General features: G+C 42.3%; 1 long non-coding RNA gene across 8 annotated transcripts in view; it reads right to left on the bottom strand.

Annotated features, from left to right (window-relative positions):
* LOC118524554 (uncharacterized) overlaps positions 1 to 25,998 on the bottom strand; it is a 178,067-nt gene that overhangs the window by 97,910 nt on the left and 54,159 nt on the right. For 5 of the 8 annotated variants that reach the window (XR_013442232.1, XR_013442237.1, XR_013442231.1 and 2 more), the window contains exon 2: positions 21,282 to 21,408. This is a non-coding gene — a long non-coding RNA (uncharacterized LOC118524554). Of the gene's footprint in view, positions 1 to 19,112; positions 19,440 to 21,281; positions 21,409 to 25,998 lie in introns of those variants that run through there. The other 3 variants (XR_013442233.1, XR_013442234.1, XR_013442236.1) reach the window with 3 other exon arrangements.

The raw sequence follows: 25,998 nt of genomic DNA, 5'->3' as shown, positions 1-25,998 counted from the left end.
TCTTCTCTGTGTCAATGGACTTGGTTTTGGGGTGTTGTTGTTGTTTTTAGATCCCACATGTAAGTGAGATCACACGGTGTTTGTCTTCCACTGCCTAGATTCACTGAACATGACAATCACAAGGTCCATCCCTGTTGTTGAAAATGGCAAGATTTCCTTCTTTTTATGGCTGAGTAATATTCCATTGTTGATATACACCACATCTTCTTTATCTGTTCATCTTCAGTGGACACAGGTTGCTTCCATATCTTGGCTGTTGTCAATAGTGCTACAATAAACATAGGGGTGCAGGTATCTTTTCAATTTAGTGTTTTCATTTTATTTGGATAAAGACCCAGAAGTGGAATTAGTGGATCATAGTGTAGTTCTATTTTTAATTTTCTGAGGAACCTCCATACTGTTTTCCACAGTGGCTGTACCAGTTTGCATTCCCACCAACAGTACACGAGGGTTCCCTTTCTCCACATCCTCGCCAACATCTGTTGCCTCTTGTCTTTTTGATTCAAGGTATTCTGACAGGTATGAGGTGATATCTCATTGTGATTTGTATTTCCCTGATGGTCAGTGATGTTGAGCATCTTTTCATGGGTCTGTTGACCATCTGTAGGTCTTTTTTGGAAAAATGCCCATTTTTTAATCAGATTGTTTTTGTTTGAGTTGTATAAGTTCTTTATATATTTTGGATATTAATCCCTTATCACATAAACAATTTGCAAATATTTTCTCCCATGCAGTAGGTTTTTTTATTTATTTATTTTTAAAGTAATGTCTACACCCAACATGGGGCTCAAACTCATGATCCCGAGATCAAGAGTCACATGCTCTACTAACTGAGCCTGCCAGGTGCCCCTGCAAAGATCTCATTTTTAAAAATGAAATATTAAAATTAAATATGGGGACAGTTTTGGTACCAAAAAATATAGCGAAGGTGGGAGAGACCCCTGGATCCATCAATTACATATGGTTAAAAGATAGTTAGAAACATAATAAATCCTGGAATGGTTCCTTTTTCCAGGGAATAAACAAGATGGGGAAGAAGACAAATTTAGAAACTTAGGAAGGCATCTGTTGGATGAAAGCCAACAGAGGGCCATGGATTCTCGAAGCACGAAAAAGACATCACTCCAGAGAAATGGCACAAGCAGAAACCAGGAAGTGACCATGTGCCCAGCATCACACCTGACCCTAGGCAGGTATATAAAGGGCTACTGGTCCAGGAGGCTCCACACCTGAACACCTGTCCTCTGCACCTGCTCCTCTGACTTGCTCCACCCTCAACCCACCAGAACCATGAGCTGCTGTGGCTGTTCCGGAGGCTGTGGCTCCGGCTGTGGGGGCCATGGCTCCGGCTGTGGGGGCTGTGGTTCCAGCTGTGGGGGCTGTGGCTCCGGCTGCTGTGTGCCCGTGTGCTGCTGCAAGCCCGTGTGCTGCTGTGTGCCAGCCTGCACCTGCTCCAGCTGTGGCTCCTGTGGGGGGTCCAAGAGGGGCTGTGGCTCCTGTGGGGGCTCCAAGGGGGGCCATGGCTCCTGTGGCTCCTGTGGGGGCTCCAAGGGGGGCTGTGGCTCCTGTGGGGGCTCCAAGGGGGGCTGCAGCTCCGGCTGTGGGGGCTGTGGCTCCGGCTGCTGTGTGCCCGTCTGCTGCTGCAAGCCCGTGTGCTGCTGTGTGCCAGCCTGCACCTGCTCCAGCTGTGGCTCCTGTGGGGCGTCCAAGAGGGGCTGTGGCTCCTGTGGGGGCTCCAAGGGGGGCTGTGGCTCCTGTGGGGGCTCCAAGGGGGGCTGTGGCTCCTGTGGCTCCTATGGCTGCTCCCAGTCCAGCTGCTGTGTCCCCTGCTGCTCCCAGTCCAGCTGCGGCAAACCCTGCTGCTCCCAGTCCAGCTGCTGTAAGCCCTGCTGCTCCCAGTCCAGCTGCTGTGTCCCCATTTGCTGCTCCCAGTCCAGCTGCTGTAAGCCCTGCTGCTCCCAGTCCAGCTGCTGTGTCCCCATCTGCTGCCAGTGCAAGATCTGAGGCCATGTGCGTGGAACTCAAGTGGCCCCCACAGATCCAGGATCTGTAGGAAACGACCAGTGCTCCATACCAAACCACTAATTGCAGATCTAAATCCATCTTTTCCAGAATTGGCAGCCCAAATCTCCAATCCCGTGGGGTTGCTCCCCAGATAATGAAGGAGAAGTGCTTCTATCCATACCTTTTGTCCTACTCTAGATTCCCCTGCCTCATTTGCCTTGGAGAAGAGCAATTTCCTCCCCCCTCAACAATTACAGCCCCCTCAGGACCCTGATCCCCAGAGTCATCACCCCCACCCCACACAAGGGACTTGGCTGAGCCTGGGAATACCACAAGGCCAATGGCTGGAGTCCAGACCTGGGAGGTACGCACCACTCTTCCCACTCCCCCACACATCACCAGGCCCAACTCTGGCACTTCCTTCTAATTTACCTGTGCTTCTTTCACCTACTAAGGTCCAGATTGGACCTTGTGAGAGCTCTAAATAAACACATTTCTAGCTCAAGCACCCTCTGTCTCCATGATGCTTTTTTTTTTTTTAATTTTATTATGTTATGTTAGTCACCATACAATACATCATTAGTTTTTGATGTGGTGATCCACGATCCATTGTTTTCATATAACACCCAGTGCTCCATGCAGTACGTGCCCTCCTTAATATCCATGATACTTCTTTAATAGATATTCCAATGGGAAATTTAAAAACATCTGTGCATTGTTGATGGGAGTAAAAACAGGTGCAATTATTTTTTCTGAAGGTAATTTGGCAATATTTACTCTGATTTCACTATTGTCAGTATTATTTTACTTGCTTTGGTGGCATTATTCAATATAATTATTAAAGAGAATGAAACACAAAATATAACAATTGAAAAGAGGAAGCAAAATTATCATTATTTACAGATGGTTCCATTGTATAACTGGAAAAAAACAAAACAAGTCAAATGAAAAATACTCAAAATATAAGTACATTCAGATAGAGTGCCAGGTATATAATTAATATGTAAAATTAATATCTCTCTATTCACACATAACAAACAGAAATATAATAAGAGAAAACCCACCCGTTAAATATGAGCCTTGTAAGAAATATTTTTAAAAGTCTATACAAAAAAGCAGCACTTCTAGTACTAAAAACTGAAACTGTCTAGATGTCCACTAATAGCAGGGAGGAACATTTATTTGTGGCATAGTCACTCAGTGGGATACTATGTGGCAATGAGAATCTTACAGACATAATGTTGAGTAAAAGAAGCCAGACAAGGACACCTGGGTGGCTCAGATGTTTAAGCATCTGCCTTCAGCTCAGGTCATGATCCCAGGGTCCTGGGATCCAAGCCCCGCATCAGGCTCCCTGCTCAGCGAGGAGTCTACTTCTCCCTCTCCCTCTCCACTCATGCTCATTCTCTCTCTCATAAATAAAATCTGAAGAAGAAGAAGAAGAAGAAGAAGAAGAAGAAGAAGAAGAAGAAGAAGAAGAAGAAGAAGAAGAAAGAAGAAAGAAGAAAGAAGAAAGAAGAAAGAAGAAAGAAGAAAGAAGAAAGAAGAAAGAAGAAGAAGAAGAGGAGGAGGAGGAGCAGGAGGAGGAGAAGGAGGAGGAGGAGGAGGAGGAAGAAGAAACCAGATAAAAGGGTATATAATGTATGACTCCCTCTATATGAAGCACACATGCAAAAACAAAAACAAAACAACAACAGAAAGGCTAATCTATTTCATTAAAGGTCAGGATAGGGGTTCCTTTAGTAGGGAAGTAGCTGGGAGGGGGACACGAAGAGAGTTCTATGGTCTGGTAATGTTCTATTTCTAAATCTGAGTGCTGGTTACATGTGTGTTGCATTTGTGGAAAATTCAGCAAGCTGACTTATGTTCATTTTTCTCCATGAATTTGTATTTCAGTAAAATTTTTAATAAAAGTCTTTAAAAATCTATGTGAAGAAAACTTGAATATATTGAGACATAAAAAGAGTCACAAATAAAAGAATAGATAATTCTTATTTTAATAGGAAGTTTTAATTTATAATCAAATCAATTCTTCCTAAATTAACCTAGACATTTGATCTGAATAAATAACCAAAAAGGTATTTTAAGTAGCTTTGCTGATTGTAACATTTATACAGAAAACAATAGCCATGAAAATGCTAAAAAGGAAGGGGGCCAGATATCAAAAGTTACTACAAGGCTATGATAATTCAAACAACTTGACATAAACACATGAAAATCCAACAGATAAATGTAGAAGAAAGAAAAGAGACACCAGAAAGAGAATCAAACATGCATGAGAAATACCTAATGAAAAAGATAGCATTTTAAATTTGTAAGAAAAAATACTGTTCCATAAATGGTGTTAAAACAATTATGTAGGATCTAGGAAAATTAAAAATGCATGCTTACCTCACCTCTTAGTCCAAAAATAAATTCCATACAGAGTAAAGGCATAAACAAAAACATAAAATAACTAAGAGTAAATAGGAATTTTTAAGTAATATTGGAATAGAAGAGTTCTTTCTAAGCATGACACAAAATTCAGCTGGCCGCTAAAGAAATGAGTGATAAATTTGGCATAAAAGAAAAATAAACAGTAAAAATAAAAGAAAATATCTGCATGGCAAAAGGAAAAGTGTCTAACAATGTTAACTGATAATTAACAAAGAACAATCTGATGTCTGAGGCACTGGCATTTGTCTTGCCTGACACACAGCACTGACTGGACTGGTGGTTTGGTTTAGAAGCCACTGCAAAAAAAAAAAAAAAAAAAAAAGCCATTGCAAGCACACACAATCACATGACACATTAGAGCCACAGTTCCAGAGCAGATGCCAGAGGGTTCCAGAGATTACAGGCTTCTGAGAAGCAGGGACAGAATGCTTAGAGAATTTGAGATGACTGAAAGCACACACACACCAACCCCAAGAAGACACATCCTCGGAAAAGGTTTGAGGGATCCTAGAACCTCTAGCTAGGCTAATCAGTGAATGTCCCCCACTGCACAAAGCCAGTCAGTAAAACTGGGAGGGGTGGTTGTTTTTTTAAATAACCAAGTCCCAATGACAATAATAAAAATGCAAGTCATACAAAGAAACAGGGAAACATGGACCAACCAAATGAATAAAATAAAACTCTAGAAAGCAACCAACCCTAAAGAAATAGAGATCTATGAGCTGCCTGACAGAGTTTAAAATAGATGTCATAAAGATGCTCAATGAGCTAAAAAGAAAGCACAGAATGACAACTGAATGGAACCAGGAAAACAATGCATGCACAAAATGAGAATATCAACAAAGAGAATAAAATTTTTAAAAAAACAAATTCTGGAACTGAAAAATTTAGTAAAGGGGTTCAATTGCAAACTTGTGAGTTTGAAGGCAGGTTACTGAAATCAAGTCAGAGGAGCATGAAGAAAAAAGAATGAAGAAAAGTGAAGAGAGCCTAAGGGATGTATGGGTCACCAACAAGGAGATTGATATATGCATTGTGGAAGTCCCAACAGCAGCAGCAGAAGAGAAAGAGGCAGAGAGTTTATTTGAAGAAATAATGGACAAAAACGTCTAATCTGAGGAAATAAATGGGCGTATAAATTCAAGAAGCTCAAAGAACTACAGTCATACTAAATCCAAAAAGATCCACATTGAGATACATTACAATCAAACTGTCATTTGCAATTTTTCCCTTAGAAAATATATCTTGAAGGCTAATTGGTAGGCAAATGGGTATGTACATTAAGTGCAGATAAATATATATTTTGAATTATTGATTTGTTTGATTAGTAACCACACATAGTAAATGAAGTACAGTCTATTGTTGCTGCACAAATTACCACAAACTTAATGTCTTAAAACAACACCAATTTATTATCTTACAGTTCTGGAGGTCAGAAGACTCACCAGATTTAAATAAAGGCGTCAGCAAGGCTGCATCTCCCCTGGAGGCTCAAGGGAAGAATCCATTTCCTTGCCTTTTCTAGTTTCTAGAAATTGCCTGCATTCCTTGTCTCATCCCCCTTCCATCTTCAAAGCACATCACTCTGGTCTCCAATTTTGTGGTTATGTCTCCTTCTCTGGCTCTCAAAGGACCTTCATATAAAGATTCCCTCTTATAAAGACCCTGGTGATTCCATTAGGTACACGAGGATTATCCAGCATAATCTCTCATCTCAAGACTCTTAATCACATCTGCACAATCTCCTTTACCATGTGAGGTAACATATTCATAGGTTCCAGGGATTAGGACATCCTTGGGGGTCTGGAATCCAAACCACCTAGGACATAGGATTTGCACTGGGAATGGATTAGGAGTGAAGGGAAAGGAACAGAAGAATAAGCACTGCCAAAGATGAGTTTATAATACAAAAAAATAAAAAATAAACTTTCATGAGCAAGAGTCAGTATTTATAATAAACAGAAGGATTAGGAACCTAAACTTGTAAAATAAACGAAAAACAATATGAAAAAAAATGTCATAAACCACAAAACATAAGGAAGAACTGCATCCATAAAGAAAGAATAATAAACTTTTAAAAATAGATTTAAAAGAGTGTTCATAGAGAATTACCAACATGAAATATAATGTCACTAAAATTAAAAATCTAAAATTCCAGTTAAACAGAAAAGTACATATGATGCAGAGAGAATTGTTAAGCAGGAGAGACATATCGAAGGAAATTAATTGGAGTGCAGTATGGAAAAATATTTAAATATGAAAAGACCATTAAGACACATGAAGACTAGAACGAAAATGTTCAATATATACCTTATGTGAATTTTGGAAGAAGAGTATAGAGACAGTGGATAAAATTCAATATTTGGACACAATAATCATCCAAAATTAATAAAAGAATGCATTTCATATTGAATAATCACAAACCTAAAGCATGATAAATAAAAATATAAATAAATCCAAACCTAGTCACATCATAGTAAAACCTCAGAATACAATGGCAAATAGAAAAATCTTAAAAGGTATCAGAAAAAAAAACTTAACTAATAATTCAATTGACAACAAACTTCTCAATGAAAGGGCTAGGAGGTAAAAAAAAGGGGGGGGGATTCAAATACTAAGCAGAAATTTCTGTCAACCTGGAATTCTATACCCACCTAAACTATCAGTCAATAATTAAGTATAAAATAAAGACACTTTCAGCTAAATTAGACTGACAGAGCTTACCCACCATCAGACCTCTGCAGTAGTAACTTATTCAGAATGTAATTCAGGAAGAAGGAAACTAAACTGAGAGGCAAGGAATAGGTTACATAAGGCAACCATCATGTGAGTAAATATAAATCATGTTGACTAACAAAAACAAACAAAGAAATCATGACTGATTTGGGGGGTTATTATAAACAATATGGAAAAAAATATCAGCACTGATAACATGAGTGGCTCCAGAGGAATCATTGTCATGAAAGTTAAAATGATTCAAGACTCTTCAATTGACTATGGAGACATGTATAGCAAGAAGGTGCTGTGGCCAAGGTCAAAGAGGTTTCCACTTGTGTTCCTCTCTAGGATTTTGATGGATTCCTGTCTCACATTTAGGTCTTTCATCCATTTTGAATTTATTTTTGTATATGGTCTAAGAAAGTGGTCCAGTTTCATTCTTCTGCATGTGACTGTCCAATTTTCCCAACACCATTTGTTGGAAAGACTGTCTTTTTTCCATTGGATAGTCTTTCCACTTTGTCAAAGATTAGTTTTCCATAGTAGAATTGAGGGTCCTTTTCTGGGTTCTCTATTCTGTTCCATTGATCTATGTTCTGTTCTTGTGCCAGTACCATACTGTCTTGGTGATTACAGATTTGTAACATAGCTTGAACTCCAGAATTGTGATGTCTCCAGCTTTGGGTTTGTTTGTTTGTTTGTTTTTCAACACTCCTTTAGCTATTTGGTGTCTTTTTTGGTTCCATACAAATTTTAAAATTGTTTGTTCTAGCTCTGTGAAAAATGTTGTTAGTGTTTTGATAGGGATTGCATGGAATGTGTAGATTGCTTTGGGTAGCATAGATATTTTAAAAGCAAAAATGGGGGGGGCAGAGCAAGGTGGCAGAGGAGTAGGAGACCTGGATTTCGTCTGGTCCCAGGAATTCAGCTGGATAGGGATCAAACCATTCTGAACACCTACGAACTCAACAGGAGATTGAAGAAAGGAATAGCAACAACTCTCTGAACAGAAAAGCGACCACTTTCTGGAAGGTAGGACGTGCAGAGAAGTGAATCCGAGGCGATATTCAGGAGGATAGACTGCGGAGGAAGGGGCCTCCATCGGCCGCTTCTGGCAAGTGATAGAGCCACGGAGCACAAAATCGGAACTTTTAGAAGTCAGCTCCGCTGAAGGACGTCACTCCAGTGGCTAAGCGGGGGGTGGAACCCTCGTGGGACAGTGTGGTCTCAGGACCCTCGGGGTCACAGAAAGACCAGGGGTGCCTGAGTGCAGCAGAGCTCCCAGGTATCAGAGCGGGGAAGCAGGCTGCAGAGACAAGAGTTGAGGAGTGGGCTCTCAGCTCGGGGTTGCCATAAACCGTGATCCATGGCACAGTCGGGCCACTGCTCCTCTAGCAGGGACCCAACAAGCAGCAGATCCAGGGAGACTCCCTTTCCTCCCCCGGAGGAGCGGCGCGGGAGCGCACTGCAGGGATCTGCTGGGTTTGGAGACTCCACACCGAGTCGGGTGCCAGAGATAGAAACGCTCAGTCACAGGCTGGGTGAGCATGGAGTGCGGCCGGAGACCGGGGAGATGGGAGTGACTGACTGCTTTTCTCTGGGGCTCACTGAGGAGCGGGGCCCCGAGTTCTCGGCTCCTCTGGGATGGAGATTGGGAGCCGCCATTTTCACTCTCGTCCTCCAAAGCTGTACGGAAAGCTCGCAGGGAAGAAAAGCTCCCGAGAGCAAACCCGAGCAGATTACTTAGCCCAGACCGGCAAGGACGGAGCAATTCCACCTCCGGCAAAGATATTTGGGAACCACAGCAACAGGCCCCTCCCCCAGAAGATCAGCAAGAATAGCCAGCCAAGACCGATCAATGAGAACGGCAGAACTCCACTGCTAGGGGAATACTGCACATAGAATTCATGGCTTTTTTACCATGATTCTTTAGTCTTTCAAAGTTAATTTTTTTTAACTGTCTTTTTTTTTTAATTTTTCTTTTTCCCTTTTTCAACCAACATCTTATCAATCCCTTTTTTAAAAAACATTTTTATTTTTTATTTTTAGAGTCATACTGTATCCCTTCATAGTAGTTATCCTTATTTTTGGCATATATATATATATATAAGTTGTTCTCTCTGTAAAATTTTGAGATACAGTTTCTTCTAACAGATCAAAATATACCCTAAATCTCTAGTGTATGGCTTTGTTCTAGTCTCCTGCCTGATCACATTCTCTCTCTTTTTTTTTCTTTTTTTTTTTTAATCATCTTCTTTCTTTTTTCAAACAACTTTTTATCTTATCGATTCCTTTTATAAAATTTTTTATAATATTTTCATCTTCACAGTCATATTCCATCCCTTCATATTAACCCTTATTTTTGTACATATATAAGTTTTTCTTTCTTTAAAATTTTGGAAGGCACTTTCTTCTAACAGACCAAAATACACCCAAAATCTAGTGTGTGGCACTGATCTATGCACCAGCCTGGTCATATTTGATCATATTCTATTTTGTTTTGTTTTGTTTTGTTCTGTTTTTGTTTGTTTTTATCTTTTTCTTTTTCTTTTCTTTTTTCTTTCTTTCCCTTTCTTTTCCCCCAGTTTCAGGTCTTTTCTGATTTGTTTAGAGTATATTTTCTGGGAATATTGTTATCCTGTTAGCATTTTGTTCTCTCATTCATCTATTCTTCTCTGGACAAAATGACAAGATGGAAAAAATCACCTCAACAAAAAGAACAAGAGGCAGTACCGACTGCCAGGGACCTACTCAATATGGACATTAGTACGATGTCAGAACTAGAGTTCAGAATGATGATTTTAAAGATACTAGCTGGGCTTGAAAAAAGCATGGAAGTTATTAGAGAAACTCTTTCTGGAGAAATAAAAGAACTAAAATCTAACCAAGTCAAAATCAAAAAGGCTATTAATGAGGTGCAATCAAAAATGGGGGCGCTAACTGCTAGGCTAAATGGGGCAGAAGAAAGAATTAGTGATATAGAAGACCAAATGATGGAAAATAAAGAATCTGAGAAAAAGAGAGCTAAACAACTACTGGATCACGAGGGCAGAATTCGAGAGATAAGCGATACCATAAGACTAAACAATATTAGAATAATTGAGATCCCAGAAGAAGAAGAAAGAGAGAGACAGGCAGAAGGTATATTGGAGCAAATTATAGCAAAGAACCTCCCAAATTTGGGGAAGGAAACAGGCATCAAAATCTAGGAGGCACAGAGAACCCCTCTCAAAATCAATAAAAATAGGTCAACACCCCGACATCTAATAGTAAAACTTACAAGTCTCAGAGACAAAGAGAAAATCCTGAAAGCAGCTCGGGAGAAGATATACGTAACCTACAATGTTATAAACATTAGATTGGCAACAGACCTATCCACAGAGACCTGGCAGGCCAGAAAGGACTGGGATGATATATTCAGAGCACTAAATGAGAAAAATATGCAGCCAAGAATACTATATCCAGCTAAGCTGTCATTGAAAATAGGAGAGATAAAAAGCTTCCAGGACAAACAAAAACTAAAGGAATTTGCAAACACGAAACCAGCCCTACAAGAAATCTTGAAAGGGGTCCTCTAAGCAAAGAGAGAGCCTAAAAGCAACATAGACCAGAAAGGAACACAGACAATATACAGTAACAGTCACCTTACAGGCAATACAATGCCACTAAATTCATATCTTTCAATAGTTACCCTGAATGTAAATGGGCTAAATGCCCCAATCAAAAGACACAGGCTATCAGATTGGATTAAAAAACAAGACCCATCGATATGCTGTCTGCAAGAGACTCATTTTAGACCCAAATACACCCCCAGATTGAAAGTGAGGGGGTGGAAAACCATTTTCTATGCTAATGGACACCAAAAGAAAGCTGGGGTGGCAATCCTTTTATCAGACAAATTAAATTTTAAACGAAAGACTGTAATAAGAGATGAAGAAGGACACTATATCCTACTTAAAGGGTCTATCCAACAAGAAGATCTAACAATTGTAAATATCTATGCCCCTAACATGGGAGCAGCCAATTATATAAGGCAATTAATAACAAAAGCAAAGAAACACATTGACAACAATACAATAATAGTGGGGGACTTTAACAACCCCCTCAGTGAAATGGACAGATCATCTAAGCAAAAAATCAACAAGGAAATAAAGACTTTAAATGACACACTGGACCAAATGGACTTCACAGATATATTCAGAACATTCCATCCCAAAGCAACAGAATACACATTCTTCTCTAGTGCCCATGGAACATCCTCCAGAATAGATCACATCCTAGGTCACAAATCAGGTCTCCACTGGTACCAAAAGATTGGGATCATTCCCTGCATATTTTCAGACCACAATGCTTTGAAACTAGAACTCAATCACCAGAGAAAAGTCAGAAAGAACTCAAATACATGGAGGCTGAAGAGCATCCTACTAGAGAATGAATGGGTCAACCAGGAAATTAAAGAAGAATTAAAAAAATACATGGAAACCAATGAAAATGAAAACACAACTATTCAAAATCTTTGGGATACAGCAAAGGCAGTCCTAAGAGGAAAGTATATAGCAATACAAGCCTTTCTCAAGAAACAAGAAAGTTCTCAAATACACAACCTAACTCTACACCTAAAGGAGCTGGAGAAAGAACAGCAAATAAAGCCTAAACCCAGCAGGAGAAGAGAAATAATAAAGATCAGAGCAGAAATCAATGAAATAGAAACCAAAAGAACAGTAGAACAGATCAACAAAACTAGGAGCTGGTTCTTTGAAAGAATTAACAAGATTGATAAACCCCTGGCCAGACTTATCAAAAAGAAAAATGACCCACATCAACAAAATCATGAATGAAAGAGGAGAGATCACAACCAACACCAAAGAAATACAAACAATTACAAGAAGATATTATGAGCAACTATATGCCAGCAAATTAGATAACCTGGAAGAAATGGATGCATTCCTAGAGATGTCTCAACTACCAAAACTGAACCAGGAAGAAATAGAAAACCTGAACAGACCTACAACCACTAAGGAAATTGAAGCAACAATCAAAAATCTCCCAACAAACAAAAGCCCAGGGCCAGATGGCTTCCCAGGGGAATTCTACCAAACATTTAAAGAAGAATTAATAACTATTCTTCTGAAACTGTTTCAAAAAATAGAAATGGAAGGAAAACTTCCAAACTCATTTTATGAGGCCACCATTACCTTGATCCCAAAACCAGACAAAGACCCCATCAAAAAGGAGAATTACAGACCAATATCCTTGATGAACATGGATGCAAAAATTCTCACCAAAATACTAGCCAATAGGATACAACAGTACATTAAAAGGATTATTCACCACAACCAAGTGGGATTTATCCCTGGGCTGCAAGGTTGGTTCAACATCCACAAATCAATCAACGTGATACAATACATTAACAAAAGAAAGAATAAGAATCATATGATCCTCTCAATAGATGTAGAAAAAGCATTTGACAAAGTACAGCATCCTTTTTTTGATCAAAACTCTTCAGAATATAGGGATAGAGGGTACATACCTCAATATCATAAAAGCCATCTATGAAAAACCCACAGCGAATATCATTCTCAATGGGGAAAAACAGAGCTTTCCCCCTAAGGTCAGGAACACAGCAGGGATGTCCACTATCACCACTGCTATTCAACATAGTATTAGGGGCACCTGGGTGGCTCAGTCATTAAGCGTCTGCCTTCAGCTCAGGTCATGATCCCAGGGTCCTGGGATCGAGCCCCGCATCGGGCTCCCTGTTCAGCAGGAAGCCTGTTTCTCCCTCTCCCTCTCCCCCTGCTTGTGATCCTGCTCTCACTGTGTCTCTCTCTGTCAAATAAATAAATAAAATCTTAAAAAAAAAAAAAACAACATAGTATTAGAAGTCCTAGCCACAGCACTCAGACAACAAAAAGAAATAAAAGGCACCCAAATCAGCAAAGAAGAAGTCAAACTCTCACTCTTTGCAGAGGATATGATACTTTATGTGGAAAACCCAAAAGACTCCATCCCAAAACTGCTAGAACTCATACAGGAATTCAGTAAAGTGGCAGGATATAAAATCAATGCACAGAAATCAGTGGCATTCCTATACACCAACAACAAGACAGAAGACAGAGAAATTAAGGAGTCAGTCCCATTTACAATTGCACCCAAAACCATAAGATACTTAGGAATAAATCTAACCAAAGAGGCAAAGGATCTGTACTCAGAAAACTATAAAATACTCATGAAAGAAATTGAGGAAGACACAAAGAAACGGAAAAACGTTCCATGCTCATGGATTGGAAGAACAAATATTGTGAAGATGTCAATGCTACCTAGAGCAATCTACACATTCAATGCAATCCCCATCAAAATACCATCTACTTTTTTCAAAGAAATGGAACAAATAATCCTAAAATTTGTATGGAACCAGAAAAGACCCCAAATAGCCAGAGGAATGTTGAAAAAGAAAAGCAAAGCTGGCGGCATCACAATTCCGGACTTCCAGCTCTATTACAAAGCTGTCATCATCAAGACAGTATGGTACTGACACAAAAACAGACACATAGATCAATGGAACAGAATAGAGAGCCCAGAAATGGACCCTCAACTATATGGTCAACTAATCTTTGACAAAGCAGGAAAGAATGTCCAATGGAAAAAAGACAGTCTCTTCAACAAATGGTGTTGGGAAAATTGGACAGCCACATGCAGAAGAATGAAACTGGACCATTTCCTTACACCACATACAAAAATAGACTCCAAATGGTTGAAAGACCTAAATATGAGATAGGAGTCCATCAAAATCCTAAAGGAGAACACAGGCAGCAACCTCTTTGACCTCAGCCGCAGCAACTTCTTCCTAGAAACATTGCCAAAGGCAAGGGAAGCAAGGGCAAAAATGAACTATTGGGACTTCAACAAGATAAAAAGCTTTTGCACAGCACAAGAAACAGTCGGGGCGCCTGGGTGGCTCAGTCATTAAGCGTCTGCCTTCGGCTCAGGTCATGATCCCAGGGTCCTGGGATCGAGCCCCGCATCAGGCTTCCTGTTCGGCAAGAAGCCTGCTTCTCCCTCTCCCGCTGCTTGTGTTCCCTCTCTCGCTGTGTCTCTCTCTGTCAAATAAATAAATAAAATCTTTAAAAAAAAAAAAAGAAAAGAAAAGAAACAGTCAACAAAACCAAAAGACAACTGACAGAATGGGAGAAGATATTTGCAAATGGCATATCAGATAAAGGGCTAGTACCCAAAATCTATAAAGAACTTAAACTCAACACCCAAAGAACAAATAATCCAATCAAGAAATGGGCAGAAGACATGAACAGACATTTTTCCGAAGAAGACATCCAAATGGCCAACAGACACGTGAAAAAGTGTTCAACATCGCTCAGCATCAGGGAAATCCAAATCAAAACCTCAATGAGATACTACCTCACACCAGTCAGAATGGCTAAAATTAACAAGTCAGGAAACGACAGATGTTGGTGGGGATGCGGAGAAAGGGGAACCCTCCTACACTGTTGGTGGGAATGCAAGCTGGTGCAGCCACTCTGGAAAACAGTATGGAGGTTCCTCAAAAAGTTGAAAATAGAGCTACCCTATGACCCAGCAATTGCACTACTGGGTATTTACCCCAAAGATACAAATGTAGGGATCCGAAGGGGTATGTGCACCCTGATGTTTATAGCAGCAATGTCCACAATAGCCAAACTGTGAAAGAGCCAAGATGTCCATCGACAGATGAATGGATAAAGAAGTTGTGGTATATATATACAATGGAATATTATGCAGCCATCAAAAAGAATGAGATCTTGCCATTTGCAACGATGTGGATGGAATGGAGGGTGTTATGCTGATCGAAATAAGTCAATCAGAGAAAGACATGTATCATATGACCTCACTGATATGAGGAATTCTTAATCTCAGGAAACAAACTGAGGGTTGCTGGAGTGGTGGGGGGCGGGATGGATGGGGTGGCTGGGTGATAGACATTGGGGAGGGTATGTGCTATGGTGAGCGCTGTGAATTGTGCAAGACTGTTGAATCTCAGATCTGTACCTCTGAAACAAATAATACAATATATGTTAAAAAAAAAAAAAAGAAGAAGAAGAAGATAGCAGGAGGGGAAGAATGAATAGGGGGAAATCGGAGGGGGAGACGAACCATGAGAGACAGTAGACTCTGAAAAACAAACTGAGGGTTCTAGAGGGGAGGGGGGTGGGAGGATGGGTTAGCCTGGTGATGGGTATTAAAGAGGGCACGTTCTGGGATGCCTGGGTGTCTTAGTTGGTTAAGTGACTGCCTTCGGCTCAGGTCATGACCCTGGAGTCCCGCATTGGGCTCCCTGCTCAGCAGGGAATCTGCTTCTCCCTCTGACCCTCCCCTCTCTCATGTGTGCTCTCTCTCACTCATTCTCTCTCTCTCAAATAAATAAAATCTTAAAAAAAAAAAAAGAGGGCACGTTCTGCATGGAGCACTGGGTGTTACACACAAACAATGAATCATGGAACACTACATCAAAAACTAATGATGTAATGTATGGTGATTAACATAACAATAAAAATTTTTTTAAAAAAGCAAAAATGAACTATTGGGACCTCATCAAAATAAAAAGCTTTTGCACACAAAGAAAACAGACAACAAAACTAAAAGGCAACCTACAAAATGGGAGAAGATATTTGCAATTGTCTTATCAGATAAAGGGCTAGTATCCAAGACCTATGAAGAACTTATCAAACTCAATACCCCAAAAAACAAAAAAATACAGTCAAGAAATGCGCAGAAAACATGAACAGACATTTCTCCAAAGAAGACATAGAAATGGCCAACAGACACATGAAAAAAATGCCCAACATCAATCGGCTTCAGGGAAATACAAATCAAAACCACAATGAGATGCCACCTCACACCTGTCAGAATGGCTAAAATTAACAACTCATGAAACAACAGATGTTGGTGAGGATGTGGAGAAAGCGGAACCCTCTTACACTGTTGGTGGGAATGCAAACTGGTACAGCCACTGTGGAAAACAGTGGGGAGATTCCTCAAAAAGTTGAAAATAGAACTACCCTATGACCCAGAAATTGCACTACTCACTATTTATTTAAAGGATACAAACATAGTCATTCAAAGGGGCAACTGCACCCCAATGTTTATAGCAGCAATGTGCACAATAGCCAAACTATGGAAAGAGTCCTGATGTCCATTGACAGATGAATGGATAAAGAAGATGTGGTATATATATTATACACACACACACACACACACACACACACACACAATGGAAAATTACTCAGCCATCAAAAAGAATGAAATCTTGCTATTTGCAGCAACATGGATGGAACTAGAGGGTATTATGCTAAGCGAAATAAGTCAGTCAGAGAAAAACAAATATCATATGATTTCACTCACATGTGGAATTTAAGAAAAAAACAAATGAACGTAGGGGAAGGGAAGGAAAAATAAGATGAAAATTGGGAGGAAGGCAAACCATAAGAGACTCTTAGCTCTAGGAAACAAACTCAGAGTTGCTGGAGGGGAGTGGGTGGTCAGAAGGGATAATTGGATGATGGGCATTAAGGAGGGTACTTGATGTAATAAGCACTGGGTGTTATATGCAACTGATGAATCACTAAGTTCTACCTCTGAAACTAATTTTTAAGAAGTGAAAAATAAAAATCTTTGCAAAATCAAAAAAAAAATGTGTGCAAAAAGATTCTTCAATTGGTAAGTAGGATCAATAAGCTTGAGTCAATAGACTCTAATTCAGAATTAGAATTGATTTACCTTTAGTAATGTTCTAACCTCTATTTATTCTTGCTAAGATAAGTTGGCCCATAGTGGAAAAAGATCTGGAGTGGTAGAGTCTGTGATTTTAGAATCCTAATTTTCTGTGGTTGTTTAGAAAGCTAATGCCCATGTAATTATTAGATTCTAACACTGTGGACATGCCACACAGATTCTTCTACATTTGTGTAGAGTAGGAATTGAGTATTATTTATGACTTCTCCCCCATCCTTGCTCTCAACTGACTACCTTGCTTCCTATTTCACCAAGAAAATTGAACCCTTAGAAGAGGACCGCCATAGCTTTGTGCCCCCACATCTACTTCCCGTAGCTTCTGTGCCCATCACCTGGCCCACCCTCCTGTGACAGCAGATGGACAGTCCCTGCTCCTACCTAAGGCCAGCTCCAGCCCGACTTGTCCCTTCTTGTCCATCCAAGGGCATCTCTCCAAGACTTTTCCCCACTCACCTGCATCACCTACAGCACTCTGTCATTATTATCCATAAAATAACTTGGCATGGGAAAGTTCCGGAGGTGGATGGTGGTGATGGTGGTACAACATGAATGCACTTAATACTACTAACTATAGGCTTAAAAATGGTGAAGATGGCAAATTTTAAGTTTTGTGCTTAATTGTTGCCACAATTAAAAAGATAAAACATGTTATTCTTCACATCTTAAACTCTTGACTCCACTTCTCTCTCAGACTATTGCCTCACTTCCCTACTCAACTTACCAGGACATCCTTTGAAAGACATATTCACCCTCTCCTGTTCCTCGCTCCTCACTCCCAGCCTCCCTCCTGTGAAATTTTGCCTTAAAAGTCTACTTTATCTGACACTGAAGCATAAATATACTCAGGTCTTTTTGGCTAATATGTTCCTGCTGTATATTTTCCTATTTATTTTCAACATTCCTGTGCCATTACATTTTACAACTATTCTCTTAACAGATTTTAAAAACCCTGAAAATTTATCTTGGAAATTATGAGATCAATTCTTTTTTATTGGAATTGTGGATATACCTGGCTGGATTGCTTTTGTCTTTTTTTTTTTCTTTGATGCCTTCCACTCACCATGCTTTTTCTTTACCCTCCCTTTCTTTAATATCCTCCATTGTATTAATCTAGTTTATCTTTCTTTCTTCCTAACCCCACTGAGAACGCCAGGCTTTTTTTTTTTTTTTTTTTTTAAAGATTTTATTTATTTGACAGAGAGAGACACAGCGAGAGAGGGAACACAAGCAGGGGGAGTGGGAGAGGGAGAAGCAGGCTTCCCGCTGAGCAGGGAGCCCGACACGGGGCTCGATCCCAGGACTCCAGGATCACGACCTGATCCAAAGGCAGATGCTTAACGACTGAGCCACTCAGGCGCCCCGAGAACGCCAGGCTTTTTAAAAAAGTTTATAATTTATTTCTGTTGATTTGGTCAGGGGTTTTCAGTCGTATGTTAGGGAAAATGTTTCTGGGTGTTAGGGACATGATGTTGAGCGCCCACAGCATTGCCTTCCCTAACAGCAGTCTTAGAACATGGGAGGCTGAGAGGTGAGAAGAGCCAATACCAAAACCACAGTTAGTGTGGAAACAGCTGCTGTCCTTGCTGGACACGTCCACACAGCCCTCACTGGGGCCAGGACCAGCCCTGGGTACCGGACAGTACCACCAACACCACCGTTCACATTGCCAGTCTTTGAGTCAGGGTCCGGGCAGGTTGTTCCAAATGAACAAGCCTTGGTCATAAGTCCCTGCCCTCATGAACGGAAGGTCAAGAGAGAGAAAATTGGCCATTCTGCCTTTTATCCTGGGAGATAGCTTGGCCTCTACTGAGAACTATCACTGAAGAATTTCCCAAATACAAGAAGAGGGCTCCAAAACATGCCAAATGATGCTAAAATATTCTTTTAGCCATTACTCTTAAATATTAAAAGCAATTCATGATCAAAGGACAAACTCACTAGGCAGATATAACATTCCCAAACATGAATGCATCTACCAACATACACTCAAAATATATAAAACAAAAATGGAAGGATTATAAGGAGAAATGGATAAACCTAACCATTATAATAAGATATTTTTAACAAACCTCTCTTGGTAATTAGGAGAAAATATAAAATATTATTAGTACAATTATAGAAAATTTGAATAGTCTAATTAAAAAGCTTTCCCTCCTGAATATGTATAGAACACAGTTCCCAACAGTTAGGTGACATATATTCTTCTCTCAAAGACACATGGAGCATTGATCAAAATTAACCACATTACTGACCTGCACCCATTTTTGCATGAGCCCTTAAAAAGATGTCAAAATGTAAAAACAAATGTGACGAATTTATCCAAAAGAGTTTATAAACATCCCACCCAAACAAGTAATGATGTGTACAAAATGAAGTGATGACAAAATGAACCAGATGCCGAGTACTTTTCCACCGTCATAAGTTCTCCTCTGGAAATGGCGAATGGTGAGCTTGAGCAGGTGCAAGTATTGGGCATTGCTGCTACAATAGAAAACCTGGTAAGCAATATTAAACATTTCCACCAACTGAAAACCATTACCTGCTATTTTCTTCAACAAAGTGAAACAATTTGTCGATGCTCATAGCAGCCGTTGGATAGCATTTGCTTTTGGTCAGAGAAGCTTGCACAGGTACTGACCGGGTACTGCTGGCTGTCCTCAAAAACACAAGTGCACGTGCTGAACACCGTGCCATGTACAGCTCATGGCCCTAGTCACAGCAGAACACAGCTGCCTCCAGACTCCCTGAAGGCACCTCCTTCCCATCCTGCTACAGGTCTTCCATCCATAACTGGAATACATTTAACTCACACGGCAACTGGCATTTTTCTGTAAAGAATCTAAAGGGAACAAGATGACCTGCCCAATACAAGGCTGCTCCAGCCTTGCAACATGGGTTCAATATTTTAAGAGCTCTAAAATATATTTTCAAGAATTCAGAAGAGAAATCTGAACACAAACAACATACAAAAAGTGTACGCAAAAGTTGAAGTACAAATTTGTCTCTTGAACGGCAGTTTGGAAATATGTTACTGAATATTTCAATTAAAAAGTAAGAAAGCACAGGATCCTGGATAGAACATAAATAAAGCAAACTTTACTCTATCATCTTTACATGTATTTATTAAGGAACTAAAAGAGACCTCATAAAGATTAACAGAATGGGAAATAAGCATGATAAAATAAGCTATAAATTACTCTGACTGGAAACACAAACTACAGCAAAATTTTCTCATGTCACACCAACAGCAGAATCCATTAAGAAGAGGAGATACATTTCAAACAGAAGTAATCAAGGCTCATGAATTATTTGATCATCCAATTAATGTACAATAGCAAATCATAAATATTTTAGAAAAGATTTCAGCCTCCTGCTGATTTGACATGAAAATACTGAGCAGCCAAAGACGCTGTAGGGCACGCAACAGGCCACCGCCAGCAGGATGTAATCGCAACCTGCGGATGGATGTAACTGATCTTAAGAGAACGTAAAATCAAGCACAACGCTGCACAAAAAAAGAAATGCTGGCCCCCTGAAGGTTTGCAGCACGCGTGTGAAAACGTTTGACATCTTCCCAGATTTAACAACAAACCTAATAATTGACATGACAATACCATGAGGCTAAAAGAAATTTTCAAAACCAACAATCAAAAAAACAAATCGCGAGCATCCGAGCTACAAGAAAACACTAAGATATCTTTCTATTCTCTCTTTAGAAAATAAAATTATAAAATTGTTGCCGTATGAAGAGTGACCAAAAAGTACCTGGCCAAAAAATATAGTGGAAGGAAGTAGCCCGGGGTCGGGAGGGGAGTTCAGGCCATCAATTCAATAAAATCATGTTATTTTCCTAGATTTGGTCACGTGTGTGGTCTTTGCCAGCTTCTTTAAATGTCTAATCTATTGTGATTTTGTTTCTCATTCTAATTATTAACTGAAATCAATACACACCCTTCCTAAGTTGGGCTCCAAAATCAGAGGAAGCACACAGATCTTCTTAAAATCAAGAATTTATGTTTAAAATGAGGCCAAATGCTCCATAAGCAAGAGTGGTGCTTCTGCAGGACAAGCGCCCCCTGGTGGCTGGCCTGGTAAAGGTCGGGCGGACGACAGGTGGCCCGCATCCCGGGGCCCCAGGATGTGCCCCCCCCCAAAGCCTTTGGGCAAGGAATCCCCATATCCCCAGGGATAAACACTGTTATTGAAAAATCCAATTTAAAAAAATAAAAATCCAGTAAGTAAAATACTAATACTCTAGATTGTGTGCCCGCCCAAAAATAATACCAAGCCCGGACATTTTAAAACAACTTTGACAAGACATTCAAGGAACACAATACCTCTCTGCACATAAACTGCTCGGCGGGCCGGAACAACATGGTACATTCTCCAGCTTCTTCACTGGGGCTCTTGGTAACGACACCGAGCAGGGGTCCGACCAGATGCAAATGCCTGATGGAGGCTCTCCTGCGTAAAAACAAATTCCCACAGTGAGGCCGGGGGCGCCGGGGCTTCGGCAGGCACACTTCTTAGGGCTGGGACTCAAAGGCTTATTCAGTTTTCCTTTCTTCCCTATTTTTCCATACACTGGGAGGTGTGAGGCTTTCCTCCCTGCCCCCCCAGTTTGGCACCTGATGAGCTTAGCAGAGCAGGAGGGAGACGCTCCTTCAGCACAAACCTTCAGGAGACCTCGTTGTGAGGTTCATCCAGAGAGACCTCCCCTGCTCCCGCCCACAAGGTCTCCGCTTCCCACCTATGGAGCCTGAAGTGGGTAAACGCCCGCCCCCAGACACCCGGAGCCCCTTCCTTGCGTCACGGCCTTTGCACTTGCTCTTCCCCCAACGTGGAATGCCTTTCCAAATATTGTTTTACCAGCCTTGCCTCCTCAAAGAATTTTCTGTTGAGGGGCTCCTGGGTGGCTTAGTGGGTTAAGCGTGGGACTCTTGGTTTCGGCTCAGGTCCTGATCTCGGGGTCGTGAGATCCAGCCCGTGTCAGGCTCTGTGCTGAACGTAGAACCTGCTTGGGATTCTCTCTCTCTCCCTCTCCTTCTGGCCCTCCACCCCCCACCCACACCTGCGCTCTCTCTCTCTGCCCTGCCCAAAAAGAATTTTCTATTGACCAACCTCATCAACTTGGCCAAACCCCCAAACACAGGTGTGGGAGTCCTCTCCCAGAAGAAGCCACATCCACCACCCGCGTTCTCAGCCTTAGGGGCAGAGTCAGAGCGAACAGGTTGGTGCAGGAAAAACAAGAAGAAATCCTTCAGCTCCCCGCCGCCATCCTGGTGTGGCGTTCGCAGGTGGCTGATAACTTCATTGTGGTCACCTGGCAGCTTTCCAGGTCGATGAGTGATCCCTGCTAACCAGGTGTAAGCATCCACCCTTCTCAGGTGCGCCCCAGCCTGGGGCACAGCCCCCTCCCGCCAGTCTGAGGTCACGGGGCGCTGCCCCAGCAACCCCATCCCGGCCCTTGGCCATGAGGTCTCCAGCGGGACGCACAACCACTGGCCCCCTGCGCTGCGGGGCTCAGGAGAAGCCGCAACGGCCCAGCTGCCGTGGGCATTCACAAGCAGCACACCCATCACCTCTCAACAAGCCCTGGGGCTTCACACTCCAGCCGTCCTCCACCTGCATCCACGATTCACAGAGCCCAGCTCTCCCGAGCACAGCACAGGTTTGGGGAGAACTCCACTCAGGGCCCCCAGGCCTCATCTGGGGTCCCGCTGGCGACAGAGGGAGGGGGAGGGGCTGCAACCCAGGACCCACTGAGACAGCGCGTGGGGCGGTGGGGTGGGGGGTGCACACGTTCATGATCCTGGGAGATTGCCCAACAGCCATGAGGAAGGCTCAGGTGTTGCGGGTGCAAAAACAAAGCTCTGCCCGAGGCCGGATGCAACTTGACCAAAATAACACATGGCAGGTGAGAGAGTAAGCCGCTGCTGGGAAGGAGAACACAAGGAACAAAGGGCCAGGGAAGGCGGCAAAAACGTGGAAGGGACCATGTGCTCAGCATCTCAGCGGACACCTGGGCAGGTATAGCAAGGGCTCCCAGCCCATGAGGCTCCACGCCTGAACACCTGTCCTCTGCACCTGCTCCTCTGACCTGCTCCACCCTCAACCCACCAGAACCATGGGCTGCTGTGGCTGTTCCGGAGGCTGCGGCTCCGGATGTGGGGGCTGTGGCTCCGGCTGCTGTGTGCGTGTGTGCTGCTGCAAGCCCGTGTGCTGCTGTGTGCCAGCCTGCACCTGCTCCAGCTGTGTCTCCTGTGGGGGCTCCAAGGGGGGCTGTGGCTCCTGTGGGGGCTCCAAGGGGGGCTGTGGCTCCTGTGGGGGCTCCAAGGGGGGCTGTGGCTCCTGTGGTTGCTCCCAGTCCAGCTGCTGTGTCCCCATCTGCTGCTCCCAGTCCAGCTGCTGTGTCCCCATCTGCTGCCAGCGCAAGATCTAAAGCTCTGAATCCAGACCTTGCGTTTCTTTCTCAACGTTAGGCAAACCCGTATTCTTGTGTTTTCCCTGAATGAGCTCCTTTCACACATCCTCTCCTGAGGTATCCACAACCTTCTCCTACTTTCCTTTCGTACACACACTCCTTCCTTGGCTCATCTCTACCTCTGGGACCTGACTCACTCAGAAGTGTATTGTCTATAGAGGCCTCTGCTTAGAAGCAGGTGCCTGCTGACAGCTACAGTAGGCCCTTCCGCCTTGTGTGGGAGCTGGCTGAGATGCAAAGCCAGGTCCAGGTTTCTGAGTGAAAACCAAGACTGTTTTAATCTGGCTTCTTAGCCGTCGGGATGCTGGATCCTACCGGGCCACTTCCTACTCGCCTGTGACCCTCCTCTCCCTACAAGAGTTTCCTTCCTTTCTGTTGCCTCTACCTTCATCTGTTTAAAACAATAACAATTGTATTTCCCTTTAATAAAACTTCTCTTGTCTCTGTAAGCCAACTGTATACTTCATGCGATTTTTCCTTTTCAACCTTTTTCCTATATGGTGACAAATTAGCAACTTCCTTGTAAATGGCCTTTTGGATCCGCCAACTATGCTGGCACATTCACGAAGAACCAGAGAGGGCAGGTGACCAGTGCCTGGGGCTCCTGGGGAAACACAGATATCCTGGAGCTGAGGTTCTAATTATAGGGCCCAAAACAAAGTTAGAAAAGACAAATTTAGGAAACAGAAAGTGGATGCTCACCTGAGCCATTGACTCCTATGCTCCCAATGGCCGCCTAACATCTTCACCCTCTCTGCTCCCAGGATAAGAGGGCTCAGCCCCAGGGAAGTGGGCATAGGTGTCTGCCATGGGAGGTACAGACGGGTAGCAGGTGCTGGGTGCTGACAACCCTCTGAGCAGGGACTAGATGCGTGTGCCCGGGTGAGTAAGAGATGCACGACCTTCCCCTCCCCTCTCCTCCCAGGTCCCATGGAGAATGCTGGTCCTTGGGAGGACCCAGACCAGGCCAAGGTCAGGGAGAGGAGACGTAAAGCATCAGGATGCCCCTTCCCCACGAGCTACAGTCCACTTTTGATTCAAATACAAAATTAGGATTTTAGACTTTAAACTGGAGTCGCCAGAAAGCTACAGCCCTGCTCACATCGCCGTGAGAGAGCAGTCTGCCCCAGGAGAGGCGAGATCAGCCTGGCACATTTGGGGGAACGTGACGTTGTTTCACACTGACATGCGCGTTGAGACTATTCTCAGAACAGCTAACATAGGCGCGGTTTTAGAAACTATACCATTTCTAGGGAGGAGGGGACAAAAGTTACCTGAGGATGTTCTCCAGCCAAATAAACACTGCCTGAAAACACAGGGGCCAGAAACACTGGTGAGCGGTGAATTCCAATAAAACATACGGCAATACCTAAATGATGTGGATAATGGGGTGAAGAAATCCAGTATGCCCTTGAAGAAAGGATCCTTGACATAAAAGAGATATGATGTAAGAGAAAAAGACTAATTAATCCAGAAATACAATATCAGATTTTTTCAAGCACATTTGGGAGGCGAGGAGAGGACAGAAAGGTGGTGGACCAGACGTCTCATCTCACCACGGAATAGGGTTATTGTTTGCTTTGTGATGGCAAAAGAATATATGGTTTAAGGTATTTGGGTCAAAATTTCAGTAGGGCAATTTTAGAAAGGTGGATGCCCTGGGGGCTCGTCTGTATATTCCTACATCCCCACATAAAAACAGACCAGGCAGCTAGACAGAAAAACTAAAGCTCCGTGGTTGAAATTTATAACAAAATCAGGTGAACCCCAAAGTGCAAATTCACAAGAGCCACAAGTCCTCTGTGGTATCAGCATCTCTGCAGGAGAAGGCAAAAGGAGGCAAAGGGACATGTGACAGACCTGAAGACAGGACAGCCTCAGAAGAGCCACAAGTATATGTCAGAAAGTATGGCACGTACCTTGAGTTCAGCACCTGAACCTGGAGGGCTTTCCCCAGTGTGGTGGGGAGGGGCCGCAGGGGCCTTTGGTGAGTCCTTAGGGCAAGAGACAGGTAACAGAAAGAAATGCTACCCGACAAACCAACAAGTAGCCTACTATTTCAAAACAAGCTACTAAACAACCAGAGGAATGTATACAACGTATACAAGACAAACAAACAGTGTAAGTCAGAATAGAATGTTTGGATGAGGTGACACCCCTCACAGGAAAATGAGAGATAAAAGGAAAATCACTCCAGAAATCAAGACTAAAATGAAGGAAACACACAGCGAATGAGAACAACACATTTTAAGGCCAAAAAGAAATGAACGAGATAAAAAGGATTCAAGAGAAAGTGATGAATACTGAAGACAGGTAAAGTAGATTCTGCATGTAAGCAGGGTCCTTGGGGAGAAAGGAAGCCGTGCGGGACAGTCACACGATGAAATCAACCTGAAGAGGTGTGAGGAAGGAGAGGAAAGAAAGACAGGCGGATTCTATATTAAATACAAGAGAAAGTGTAGATTTAAACCGGAATGTGTCAGAAATTACACTAAATAGAAATGGGCAAAATATGCTACCTTAAATATAAAGATTGCTAGACTAGATTTTTTTTTTTAAGTCGAATTACA

Source organism: Halichoerus grypus, chromosome 11 (assembly GCF_964656455.1).
Source record: "Halichoerus grypus chromosome 11, mHalGry1.hap1.1, whole genome shotgun sequence".
Lineage (NCBI taxonomy): Eukaryota > Metazoa > Chordata > Mammalia > Carnivora > Phocidae > Halichoerus > Halichoerus grypus.
Note: the sequence above shows the minus strand (reverse complement) of the source record. Positions and strands in the feature narration are given on the sequence as shown.